We start from the raw sequence: 13,549 nt of genomic DNA on the forward strand, positions 1-13,549 counted from the left end.
GACTCTGCATGAGCTCCCTCCTCTGTCTAGACCACCTTCCCTCTCACATCACATGCATTCACATTCCTGTGTACTCTTCAAAACTCAACACTCATCAGCTCCAAGGAGCCTACCCTGACTTTTCCCTCCTGGTCTCACTGAGCCACACTGTGTTTCCCACCCATGAAACTCATATGTAGGATTTTTAGTGTCTGCTTTCTTGATCATCTCTGCACACTGGATACAGATGTAGTAGTCTGTTCTCACATTGCTATAAGAACTACCTGAGACTGGATAATGTGTACAGAAAAGAGGTTTAATCGGCTCATGTTTCCACAGGCTGTACAGGAAACATGGCTGGGGAGACCTCAGGAAACTTACAATCATGGCAGAAGGAGAAGGGGAAGCCAGCACGTCCTACATGGCTGGAGCAGGAGGAAGGGAGAGAAAAGAGAGGTGCTACACACTTTTAAACAACCAGATCTCATGAGAACTCACTATCACAAGAACAGAGAGGGGGAAATCTATCCCCATGATCCAGTCATCTCCCACCAGGCCCTTCCTCCAAACACTGGGGATTATAATTCGACATGAGATTTGGGTGGGGACACAAATGCCAACCGTATCAACGGAACTCTTTGAGAACAGGAACTGTGTCTTTTAGATCTTCTGTTTTATATGTCTGATGCATAGTAGGCAGTTGGTGATCACTCATTTGGTGAATGAAGTGTTAGGCTGAACTGAAGTGGGAATGAAGAAGAAGAGATACCACACACCTGCATTACTTGCCATCTGTGCCATTTCTTCAGTCTCATATCTCATGGTCACACCAGTCTGAGCAAGGTCAGATACTCTTTTTAGAGAACATTCTGTGGCCTTATTTCATGTTCAGTTGTTTAATCACGATTATCTTTATTTTTGTATTGGTCCATGTCCTGAGTATTTTTTAAAGCATTGACTGTTGTGGATCCATGGAGAAGTCAGAGAAAATAGATGAAGCTCTCTGGTAGGGAAAGGGACTGAATAATCTTGCCATCCAAACTGTGGTATCAAAATATGACTATATATGTTGCAATCAGGTGCATGCATTTCTTGGCTTTCCTGTATGTGCAAAATAGAATTCAAGACAGGGTACAGAGAGAACACATTCTACATACCCCATATAATCTTGGCATGACTGTTTGGACCTTGCTGGTAGGAATTGGCATTGGCTAGTCTTTTGTTCACAGGCTGGCAAGGTTGCTTCTGATTTTCTCTTTACACAGATAATTCCTTTGCTGACCAAATCTCATGAGAGCAAACTGAAGTGTCCTGTAGCTGGCATTACATTCATAACCTTTTCTATGACAGGTTAATCATTTCTTTGTAGGTTCACTCACTGACCTTTACTTCATTGGCCAAAGGAGTGCCCCATGTCAAAGTAATGTCCTTGTGTCTCCATTCCATCATCCCTTTGGGGCAAAAAAGATGCTGTCTTACCCGTCTTTGTCCCCAGACTAACTGGGTGCCTGGTGTGTAGATGTTAAATGAATAAACTGTTTAGGCAAAGCCGTTAGCAGCATGATCTAATGACCACAAACAGAAAAGTGTACGTGGCAGGGAGGGGCAACTTATATTTTAAGAATTGTGTTTTAATAAGTGGTGAATTATTTCAGTATAAATCCAGTATTAATTATCATTAATAATAGATAAATATATTGACGATTTACCATGAGCACCATACTCTATCACCTCTCCCATTACGTGAAAGACTAAGTTTTGTAGTTTGAAAAGAAGGAAAATAGGAAATATAATTATAACTGCAATTAACATTATAGCATAAAGGGCTCAAGTAGAGTGATGCTAGTATGACACAGTATTCCTAACAGTCCTCCCAGTTCTTTTTACATTAATATAGAATGTGCCATGAATTGAAGAAAAATATAGCAAGTCATAAACATTTACAATTCTCTTTCCTTACTATCTAAGGAGGACAAATTCTGTGCTTATTTAGCTTGCTATTCCTTGTGAGCTCAGAAAGGTTAATGATTAAACTGAGATTAGGCCAAATTGCTCCTTAAGAGAAAATATGGTGTGGGGTAGGGAGTGGGGAACATAAGAACAGCCATTATAGGGACCTGTAAGAGAGGAGGGCAAGGTGGGAGGAAGAGCAGTCACCCTGGGAAAAGGGAACTTGGGACAGAGAGGAGTAACAAGGCTTTCAGGGAGTCTTTCTGAGCATGGTGCCATGCTCCCCACCCCCACTTCCACCCTCCCCACTCCCCACTTCCACCCTCCCCACTCCCACCCTCCCATTCACCTCTGCCATCCAGGCCTCCCCAGAAACATTTGGCCAAGACTTGCAAGTTTTTTGTTTTTGTTTTTGTTTTTTTAGCTCATCAGCTCTCATTAGTGATAGTGTCTTTTATGTGTGGCCCAAGACAATTTTTATCCTTCCAATGTGTCCCAGGGAAGCCAAAAGATTGGACACCCTTGCTCTAGATGTAAGTCTTGGATGAGCACCCTTCACTCTACATAGGCTACAGTAACAGACGTTGAAAGTCAGCACCTTCATTGTCATGGAGGAATGGAAATGGGATAACTATTTTAAAACAATTTTGAATTTAAAAAAATAGTTTAAATATTCCTGTTCTCTCACCCCACCCACCCCTAACTTCTTTGCATTATTAATTTTCTTAGCTAATCTTACTTCTAAAAAAGCAAAACCTTCCAAGGGAATTCTTTTTTCTTTTCTTTTCTTTAGGGAGAGAGTCTCACTCTGTCACCCAGGCGGGAGAGCACTGGCACGATCATAGCTCACTGCATCCTCAAACTCCTGGGTCCAAGTGATGCTTCCACCTCAGCCTCCCAAGTTGCTGGGACTATAAGTGCACGCCACCATGCCTGGCTATTTTCTTAAGCTTTCTTGTATAGATGGGGTCTTGCTATGTTGCCCAGGCTGGTCTTAAACTCCTGGCCTCAAGGAATCCTCCTGCCTTGGCCTCCCAAAGTGCTGACATTAGAGCCATAAGCCACTAGGCCTGGCCCAAATGAATTATTAATTTATTTGGGAGTAAAATTACTAATAGCCAATTACTAGTTAGTGGAACTTGAATTGGGGATGTTTTTATCTGTTTTGAATAAACTTGCCTTCTGTATAACTCCATGTCTTACATCTATAAATGTGGACATACATCAGTATAGAAATGTCAGTGGCTCTTAGACTGGGTACTTTAGTAATAACTCTCCATGACTGTTTGACCACTGGGGACTTCTCAAGGAGCAGGAGAAGAATCTACCAAACATAGATACCTGAGAAATAGTGGAGTGTGTTGTAATGTTCACTGTGGATAACCTGACTGACAGAGTTGTCCCTTCCGGAAGAGAGGCAGCTCAGGTCACTGTGTAAGGCACCTGTCTTAACTTGCAATGGGAATTTTGCAGTCCAGGTGTGGGGCACAATGTATGTGAAGAGGAAGTGAATGTTGTTGATGGCATCATATAATAACTAAATTCCAGCCACTGAATGATTAAGTCATTCCTTCACACACAAACGGCATTATATGCCTGTAATATTTTTCCAGGGCTGCCATTACAAAGTGCCAGAAACTGGGTGACTTAACAGACATTGAGCGTCTCACAGCTGGGGAGCCTGGAAGTCAGAGATCAAGATGTGGGCAGGGTCACGCTCCCTCTGAAGATGCTCAGGAAGGATCTGTTCTAGGTCACTCCCTAGCTTCTGGTGGCTCCTTAGCATGTGACCGTGTCACTCCAGTCCACACAGAGCACTCTGCCTGTGTGCCTGAGTCCACATTTCCCCCCGCCTTTTTTTTTCACGACGGAGTCTCGCTCTGTCACCCCAGCTGGAGTGCAGTGGCGCAATCTCACTTACTGCAACCTCTGCCTCCAGGTTCAAGAGATTCTCCTCCCTCAGCCTCCCGAGTAGCTGAAATTATAGGTGCCTGCCACCACGCCAGGCTAATTTTTGTAATAATAGAGACAGGGTTTCGCCATGTTGGCCAGGCTGGTCTCGAACTCCTGACCTCATGATCCACCTGCCTCGGCCTCCCAAAGTTCTGGGATTACAGGCATGAGCCACCATGCCCGGCCGACCTTTCCCCTTTTCACAAGGACACCAGTTCTATCAGATTAGGAACCCCCTCTCCTCCAGGATGACCTCATCTTAACTAATTATATCTGCAACAACACTATTTCCAAGTAAGTTCACATTCAGAGGTATTACGGGGTCAGGATGTCAATATATAAATTTGGAGGGACAGAATTCAGCCCATAACAATGGCTGCAAGTGGTAGTTTTTTGGGGTCAGGGTGAGTCTAGTATCTGCATTTTCAACAGCGTGCCTTTTTGGGGAGATGAGTGTCAAGCATTCACTGATTTGAGGTAACGGGGCCCTCTTGAGTCTGTGATGTAATCTCACACTCCCCTAAGAGCTATTTATGGCCTACAAGCCTGTGCACATTTGAATGTGCGTGTGCAGAAAAGACAATGAGCCAGACAGGCTTCTACACCCACTTAAGAGCACTCACATGGATCAGTCACCCACCCTGAATGCCACGTTAGTTTTGACATCTGAAATGTGTCTGGCATTTTCAGGCAGAGAAGGCTTTAAAAAAATAAAAAAAGTCACGTGGATGCCAGTTCCTTACTATCTCCCTAAAAGAGCCTAAACACAGAAATCCAGACACAGGAACTCACAAGAATATTAGATAATAAATCGCCAAGCTTCTGAAGAGGCCTGGAACCAGAGAATGATATTTAAGGGTTATTAAGCTTAATTTTTTGCACCGTGGTCTGCGTGGCATATAGTAGACACTCATTGAAAGTGAACTGATGAAAAGTAGAGTCTCTGTTCCGTGGGTATGAATCTTAAAGATGCCTGTATTCAGCCCCTTCTCCTGGCTTCTGTTCTAAGCAGAGGGAATCTGATGTCTTGTTTCTGCGCATGATCTGGGCAGATCACAGATGTCACAAGCCAGTGATGTACACCTGGATTGCATCCTGACCAAAATCAGAGAAGTACCCGCTGGCATGTTGAGATCCTCCTTTGAAGAGAATCCCATGGCTAAACCAATGCATTGCCCTTGGGAGAGAAACATTCTACACCCTGCTGGATGGATGTGTACAGTCCATGTGGACCCATCTACGTTTCCTACTTTGTTCCTTCTTTCTTGTTTTCCTTTCCTTCCTCTTTTCTTACTTTTTAAGCCATTTATTGAGTTTATCCTTTCAAAACTCATCTCGAGGATATGTTCAAAAATGACCGATCTAGAGCTTCCTATACACTTCTTTGCAGAGTGAGTTGCTGCTGACTTATTTCTCCTTCCAGCATCTTGCTGATGCCTCTGTAGAGTCATAGGAGTGCACAAGAGTGACCTCTACACATGCTTGGCTCCCAAAAAGACATGGAGTCTCAACTGAATTTTACTCATCTCTGTTTCCCTAATACCTAGTGCAGTGCCTGGTTAGCACTTCCTGGATGTTCGGGGTATGGTTATCAAGTGAATGAATGAATAAGCTGCGACTTTCTGCTTGCACAGCACCGTTCTGGAGTGTCATGGAGGACACAAAGGAATAGAATTGATGGTAGGTCGTTCTTCATTCACATTGCATCACAAGGATAAAACATGTACTTACTCAAAACAAGTGGCATCATAATAACTTTTTTAAATTTTTATTATTTTATTTTTCCATAAGTTATTGGGGTACGGGTGGTATTTGGTTACATAAGTTCTTTAGTGGTGATTTGTGAGATTCTGGTGCACCCATCACCCGAGCAGTACCATATTTGTAGTCTTTTATCCCTCTCCCCGCTCCCACTCTTCCCCTAAGTGCCCAAAGTCCATTGTGTCATTCTTATGCCTTTGCATCCTCATAGCTTAGCTCTCACATATCAGTGAGAATATACAATGTTTGGTTTTCCATTCCTGAGTTACTTCACTTAGAATAATAGTATCCAGTCTCATCCAGGTCACTGCAAATGCCATTAATTCATTCCTTTTTATGGCTGAGTAGTAGTTCATCATATATATATATATACACACACACATATATACACACACACACACATATACACACACACACACACACACACACACACACATATATACACACACATACCACAGTTCCTTTTTCCACTCAATTGATGGGCACTTGTGCTGCTATAAACATGCATGTGCAAGTATCTTTTTTGAATAATGACTTATTTTCCTCTGGGTAGATACCCAGTAGTGCGATTGCTGGATCAGCATCATAATAACTTAATAAGTCAGGAGGAGGGCTGGGCGCTATGCTCATGCCTGTAATCCCAGTACTTTGGGAAGCTGAGGTGGGAGGACTACTTGAGCCCAGGAGTTCAAGACCAGCCTGGGAAATATAGTAAGACCTTCTCTTTATAAACAAATTTAAAAATTAGCCAGGGGTGGCGGTGTGCACCTGTAGTCCCAGCTACTCCAAGGATCATTTCAGCCGGGGCAGTCAAGGCTTCAGTGAGCTGTGATTGCGCCATTGTACTCCAGCCTCGGTGACAGAGTGAGACCCTGCCTGCCTCAATCAATCAATCAATCAATCAATCAATAAGTCAAAAGAGGGACCCAGTGGTGTGATGGAAGAGCACTGTCCATAGAATCCGTAGATTAGTCCTGGCTCCACAAGTTACATATTCTGTGCTCCTGGGAATTTCCCTTAACCTACGTGAGCCTGAGTTTACTGATCTAAAAAGTGGGCCTAATGCCTATCTGAAAGAATTACTGGGGATATTAAGGGTATAATGTATATTAAAGTGCTTGGTGAGTGATAACATGGTATCTAAATCTAAGGTATGTTGCTTTTATGACACAAGGCAGTATCTGAGTTAGGACAGACCAGGGGAGTGGTACAATCAGTTAATGTTCTGAGTTCCTGGGTAGGAGTGGGCAAGTATGGCTTCTGCAAGAATTACAACTTGGCCAGAGCTTTGAAGAATAAGGCCACCTGGCATAGACAAAGGGAAGCAGTGTGGCCTGAGTACCTGCACACAGTGTGCGGTGGACCAGGGGCATAGGAACGAGCCCCATGGCTGCCACAGAGGGCTAGTGGTGCCCGAGATGGCCCTCCTTGCCATGAAGTAGGCAGAAGGTGCTTAGAGCTCTAGTTTCCCAAATGGAGCTCACTTGCTTGTCATATTACATACACATGCTGTTATGTGTGATGATGCTCTGTTCTAACCTTGAAAGACCTGATGGAGCCCTAGCAAATCACAGGCCGTTCTCCCAAACACTGCATGTGCATATGCTATGCCACCATAGTTTTATAAGCATTCTTCAGCGTTTATGCAAATGCTGCCCTTCTGTCTTTGGTAACTGCTTTGCTTATCTTTCAGGATTCAGCTTACATCTTGTCTTCTCTGTGCCACATTCCTGTCAGCAGCCACCTCTCACCACCCGCTCCTGTGCACACAGGAGTACAGACATCGTCTTGTTCCTCTCTGCTCTTAGAGCACGGTTCAGCTACCCCCACTGGAGCACTAATCCCAGTGAGCTGTGCTGGTTTCTTGGTGTCTGTCTCCCCACGAGACCATGGGCTCTTAGGGAACAGGGGCTGTAACCTGTTCAGCTCTGACCCTCCAGACCCTCATAGAACCTGTATGATCCATGAAGGTGCGCAGCAATGGGAAGGACAGAGGGAAGAGGAAGGAAGTTCCTTTCAAACTCTGTACATTCTTCACACAGAAAAGCAGGCTCATATCAGCTGACTTATTCTCCAAGGCAGAGAATAAGAGTGTGCCACAGTCACTCCAGCTGAATGGTTTCAAACTTTTCTTCCTTTGAGGTGGATGTGTTTTTGGTTTTTGGCAGTGTCTTAGTCCATTTGGGCTGCTATAGCAAAATACCATAAAGTTATAAACAACAGAAATGTATTTCTCACAGTGCTGGTGGATGGGAAGTCCAAGATCAAGGTGCTAGCAGCTTCAGTATTTGGTGAGGGCTGATTTTTTTGGTTCATAGATGACAGCTTCTTGGTGTGTCCTCACGTGGTGGAAGGAGCGAGGTAGCTCTCTGGGGTCCCTTATAGATGGGCACTAATCCTGTATATGAGGGATACTGAAAGTAAATTGATGGAAGTGCTCATGTGAATGAATGAATGAATGAAACCATTTTGAAGCTAGATTGCTAGGTTCCTGCAGGTTATATTTTTGTATACTCCTCACCTTTCAAGACTGTCTGCAGCTCTCTGCATACAATAACTTCCCTGAGCATATGTAACTGCAGTATGACAAGGCTTTTAAATTGAACAATTCTGAAGACTGCTTTTTTTTTTTTTGAGTCCACAAAGTAGAATTTGGTATCAACATTAGGTTGAAAAGAAGTGATTTCAGAGTTTGTCAACTATTCAAGTGTCAGAAAAAAATAATGTAAATGGTGTGCTTAAGATATTTTGCATTCTCCGTTCTCCTGAAATAAAGGGAAATTGTCTTGAAAACCTGTAAATTTTAAATGAAAAGGAAAGCGGGAAGGTGACGTAATGTGCCTCTGCCTTTGCAGAAATTCAATGTGTATATGGCCTCTCTCCAATCCACCATTTTCCCACCTCCACAGGCCCCATGTCAGCTGTTTCCTTCATATCATTGCAATGCCTTGGGGGTGATTGTTAGTTTAAGCTACAGTCCATTCAAATTCGTGAAAGACTAAGGAGATTGATAACAACTCCACCTAGATTAAATGAAATTCTGTGGGTAGACAGACTAGTCAAAATACAATCCCCACACACCCCAAGTGAGCATTGCTTCTCCTTTCAGATATGCTGTGGGTACAAAGAAAGGATTTAGTCCAAAGTGCCTTGGGGTTTTGTTCAGTCCAGAGTGTATTTTTTTTTCTCTTTTGCCTATAGCCATTTCTGTAACATTACTGAAAGGGCTTTTTTCCTAATGAAGCGTGAAAATTGATCTCATCTTGCCAGGAGAGCTCTTCCTAAGTCTTAAGATATTAAAGATTTCATGAGAACCGCATGAAGAATATCTTCTTGAATCATTTACATTTTTCCCTTTTGTAGGCTTATGTAACCATGCAGAAAATCTAATAATAAGTGTGCTATTAGTGTACCATGTGCCATCCTGCAGGCAGCTGTGCCATGGGGCACCAGTGCCCAGGGCTTGTGGATAGCATTAACCTGTACAGCTTTCTAAAGTAAAGCCCAGTGGGAAAATCTGTAGGTAACTGAACAGAGAGTCCATTTTTATCAGACTTCCCCCTGCCCCTTCCCTGTTCTGTCTTTTCTTTTTTCTGGTGCCAGAAGGAAACACCTTGGCCATAGGCCTTTCATTCACAATGGAGTATATTTTCCAAAGCAAATAGCTTGGATTATTTCAATTCTCATAGCAATCTAGGTGGGCACAGAGAGCTAAATTTGGGTTTGAAAGAACCCTTAAATTAGTATCATAGAAAGGCAATGAGCAGGAAGAAAAAAAAAAAAGATACAAGCATTATGGTCTGATGGAAATTATCCAGCACTCACTTACAAATGACAAGTAGGCACCACCCAGCCTTTCTCATGCTCCAAAATTTAATAAAGGATTCCATCCAGGTCCCCCAGAAACTACCATGATTATCAGGGTGAGAGAAGGGGGAATGATGAATTTTTGTAATGCCCCAATCTTTGTAACCAGGCATAGAAGGACATTCGCTGGGCTCGGGATGGGTGTTAGCATGTAGTGGATAGAGGAATTGCAGAGTTGTTGACAGCTGTTTCCTCAGAGACACTTGTCCTGATGATATTTGCTTTGGACTCTAAGTAACAGAGCTGTAGTTCTTAAAGTTTAACTTGAAAAAAAAAGGAGTTTTCTGTTAGGTAGCTTAGTCATGGAAATCAGTGAAGTTAAGCTTGGGCAATAACGTATCCTTTCCAAATCCAGGTGCCTTCCTGAGCATGCCAGAGCTTTTGTGATTCCTTTCTCCTTGGTGTTCTTCTTTTGATGCGGTGATAGGGTCTGAACACGTCCAGGCTGTCTTTGCTGGGAGAGGGCAGAATGCCTTGGCTTTCTCCAGCCTTGCCTTTCTTCATTGTCTTCACCCTGTAGCACTTCTGCAAAGCCGCTGGGATAGGTGGGTGCGTGGGCGTCTTTTCTTTGCTAGCCCAAGCCAAGTTCTTCTGAAGGGAAGTTAGCAGGGCTTGGTTGCTGCTGCAAAGTCAGTCAGACCAATTCTCATTTGCATGCCTACAGAATTAGATATGTTCAGGGGCTCGGGTTAATGCCATGCCCTCCTCTTGTCCTTGGAAACGTGTAAGAATGCATGCAGGTAATCCTGCGGCAATTCTGTGTTGCTCAGATGTATTTCTCTTCTTTCAGACTTCCTCTTTCCATAGTATTTCCCTACTATTTATGTGCTGGGGCTTTCTTATTTCATCCCAGGCCCCAGCTTCGCTCTGTGTCAGACAGAGGTGGGAGCTGCTGATCAAGGGGGCATACTTGCCATCCAAACCTCACGATGTTCACAGGTGTCCTTTCAACACTGCTAACCCAGATGATACATCACCATTTATACCTTTGGAGACATTTTCTCTTTAATTGATGCTCACTTAGACCTAAGATTGTTCATTAAAGTCCAGAGGTGCTCATTAAAATGAACATTGGATAGTGTGGTAGATGCAGGTCATTATTATGAATCCAAGAAAGGGCTCTGTGGAACTTGTTATATACAGCATTTATAGGTTGTTAAATTAAAGGATTAGTGTTGTGCTAAACCATTTTCAGGTTAATCAGTTGTGGGAAACCAGATCTGATGTTAAAGCAGGCTTAAACTATGGTTTTATAGTAGGGAAGTTGTTAAGCTACTGTTATTTCTAATAAACCCTCTAGCTTGCTAATTGAGCATACTCTGCAATTTTGCACTTAACTGAATATGGCCTTGTTCCCTAATTTTTTTATGTGTGAGCTTTATTTTTTCCAGCTGGATTGTAAGTTCCTTTTTAGCAGGGTCCATGTCTTTTTTTTTACCCCCCCCCCCCAGTATCCTAAAAGCTTCTGGTATAATTCGAGGTAGATAGCAGATGCTAAGGATTTTATTGAGTGATTATTACATTTTTAGAGTGTCATTACAATGTATTATCACATGGTTTATGCTGTGGTGCTTTATGTAACATGTGCCTATTTACAGAAAAACATTGATAAAACATGTTAGTCTGCAACCAGGTTGTTATCAGCAATAGGAAAAGCATTACAGAGTTCATATGGAAGTAGAGGAGAAACAGGTCTAATTTGGGTGTGATGCCCTGTATTAGTCTGTTTTCATGCTGCTAATAAAGACATACCCAAGCCTAGGTCATTTATAAAGAAAAAGAGGTTTAATGCGCTCACAGTTTCACGTGACTGGGGAGGCTTCACAGTCATGGTGGAAGGCAAAAGGCATGCTTTACATGGCAGCAGGCAAGAGAAAATGAGAGCCAATCAAAAGGGGAAACCTCTTATAAAACGATCAGATCTCGTGAGACTTATTCACTACCACGAGAACAGTATGGGGGAAACCACCCCCATGATTCAATTGTCTCCTGCCAGATCCCTCCTACAACACGTGGGAATTATGGGAGCTACAATTCAGGATGAGATTTGGGTGGGGACACAGCCAAACTATATCATGCCCTAACCTGATCAGATAAGGCTTCCAGACTGGCCCCTGGAGTGGCCTGAATACCTTCACCAAGAAACATGTGTGGGACAGATCAAAATATTCCATCTGTCATTTGTCTTTCACTTGGTAACTGCTAATGATTGCCTGTTAACCGTACACATTAACATGCCCATGAAGCAGATAAAAAATAAAATAAGTAAAAAATTGTATAAGTGGAAAAACTAAGACCCAAACAAGAAATTATGGATCATTTCTAAGTGGTGGCCAGGACATTTATATGGAGAAACCATACCGTTGAACCATAATCAATGTAAGAATACAACTGATGGTTGCAGACTTTCAGGAATAGAATGAGTCTCAGGCAGACAGGTACTCAGGCAACATGGCCTGGGACATCCCCAGAAACCTCTTCCATGGAGTTAACAGGACACCTACATGGCCCTATGTGTCCCTCCACTTGGGCCTCTTGTTCAGCCTGGTATCACATGCCCCCTTCCTGCCACATAAACTTCTGTCTCTACATTCTCTACTCTACCACAGGTTCACTTATTTGTGTATGTATGTATGTATTTATTTATTTTGATACAGTATCTCACTTTGCTGTCCAGCTGGAGTGCAGTGGTGCAATCACAGCTCCCTACAGCCTCTACCTCCCAGGCTCAAGTGATCCTCCTGCCTCAGCCTCCTTAGTAGCTAGGACTATAGACATGTGCCACTATGGCCAGCTAATTTTTACCTTTTTTTTGTAGAGATGAGTTCTCACTGGGTCACCCAGGCTGGTCTCGAACTCCTGGGCTCAAGTGGTCCTCCTGCCTCAGACTCCCAAAGAGCTAGGATTACAGACATGAGCCACTGTGCCCAGCCCACAGTCATGTTTTAAAGTGTCTGAGCTATAAATACTACTATAAAGGTGTCAACTTGTTGTATACGTGGGCCCTCGGCATTTCAGAAATGACAGTTACTGCCAACCGTTACCAAATGGAATCCACTTTATCCAAATGGGCAAGGTTGGGGCTGAGCATGTGATGGAGTCATGCAGTCTTATTGCATTTCAGCGTTGGAGGGCTTTCTCTCGCTTTGCAGTTTCTCCACAGCTCAGCCACCAATTCTACCTGTGAATTTCTCTTCTCTTCCCTCTCAACTCCTTTTCCTTCTCTTCTTTCTCTCGTTCCTCTCCATATCTCCTGCTTCTTTTAATTTCCCTTTTCCCTTCTTTCTCAATGATCTGATCCTGGGTCTGGTGACACCAGGGGCACAGAAGGATACTGGCTCCATGCCAGCCTTTCCTCCAAGGCACAGTCTCTTTCTTGGCATTTATCAAGATGTTCAACTTCCTGTGTTTCTAATATTCCTTCCTGTTTTATAAAAGAAAAGTAGATTGGATTTGCAAAGTGCCTTAATTTTTTGATTTTCTAAAATGTGATTTTAAAAATGTGTATCAACAATATCACATACATGTAACTGATTTATTGACTCTGGCTTGCCCTGGGTTTAATCACACAGTCATTATATTAAAGAAATTATACAATAACACATGATCCAGTAGAAAAAGAAGTCAAAGAAATGTGTAAAGTCCTCTGACCTCTGTAGACATTTGGGATTAAACCAAATTAAAACACCTGTATGGGCTGGGCATGGTGGCTCATGCCTGTAATTCCAGCACTTTGGGAGGCTGAGGCAGGAGGATTACTTGAGCCCAGGATTTTGAGACCAGCCCAGGTACCATGGCAAGACCCCTTCTTTACTGAAAAAAAAAAAAAAATTAACCAGGCCTAGTGGCATGCCTGTAGTCCCAACTACTCAGGAAGCTGAGATGGGAGGATTACGTGAGCAAGGAGTTTGAGACTGCGGTGAGCTATGATTGCACCACTGCACTCTAGATGCAACAGAGCAAGACCCTGTCTCATCTCAAAAAGAAAAAAAAAAGAAAAAGAAAACACTTGTATCAATTCAGGTCAAATATTGGTTTC

At 43.0% G+C, this 13,549-nt stretch overlaps 1 protein-coding gene across 1 annotated transcript in view; it reads left to right on the plus strand.

Annotated features, from left to right (window-relative positions):
- ATXN1 (ataxin 1) overlaps positions 1-13,549 on the plus strand; it is a 280,578-nt gene that overhangs the window by 199,847 nt on the left and 67,182 nt on the right. The gene's annotated exons all lie outside the window — the stretch shown is intronic.

This window comes from Macaca mulatta, chromosome 4 (assembly GCF_049350105.2).
Source record: "Macaca mulatta isolate MMU2019108-1 chromosome 4, T2T-MMU8v2.0, whole genome shotgun sequence".
NCBI classification, from domain to species: Eukaryota; Metazoa; Chordata; class Mammalia; order Primates; family Cercopithecidae; genus Macaca; species Macaca mulatta.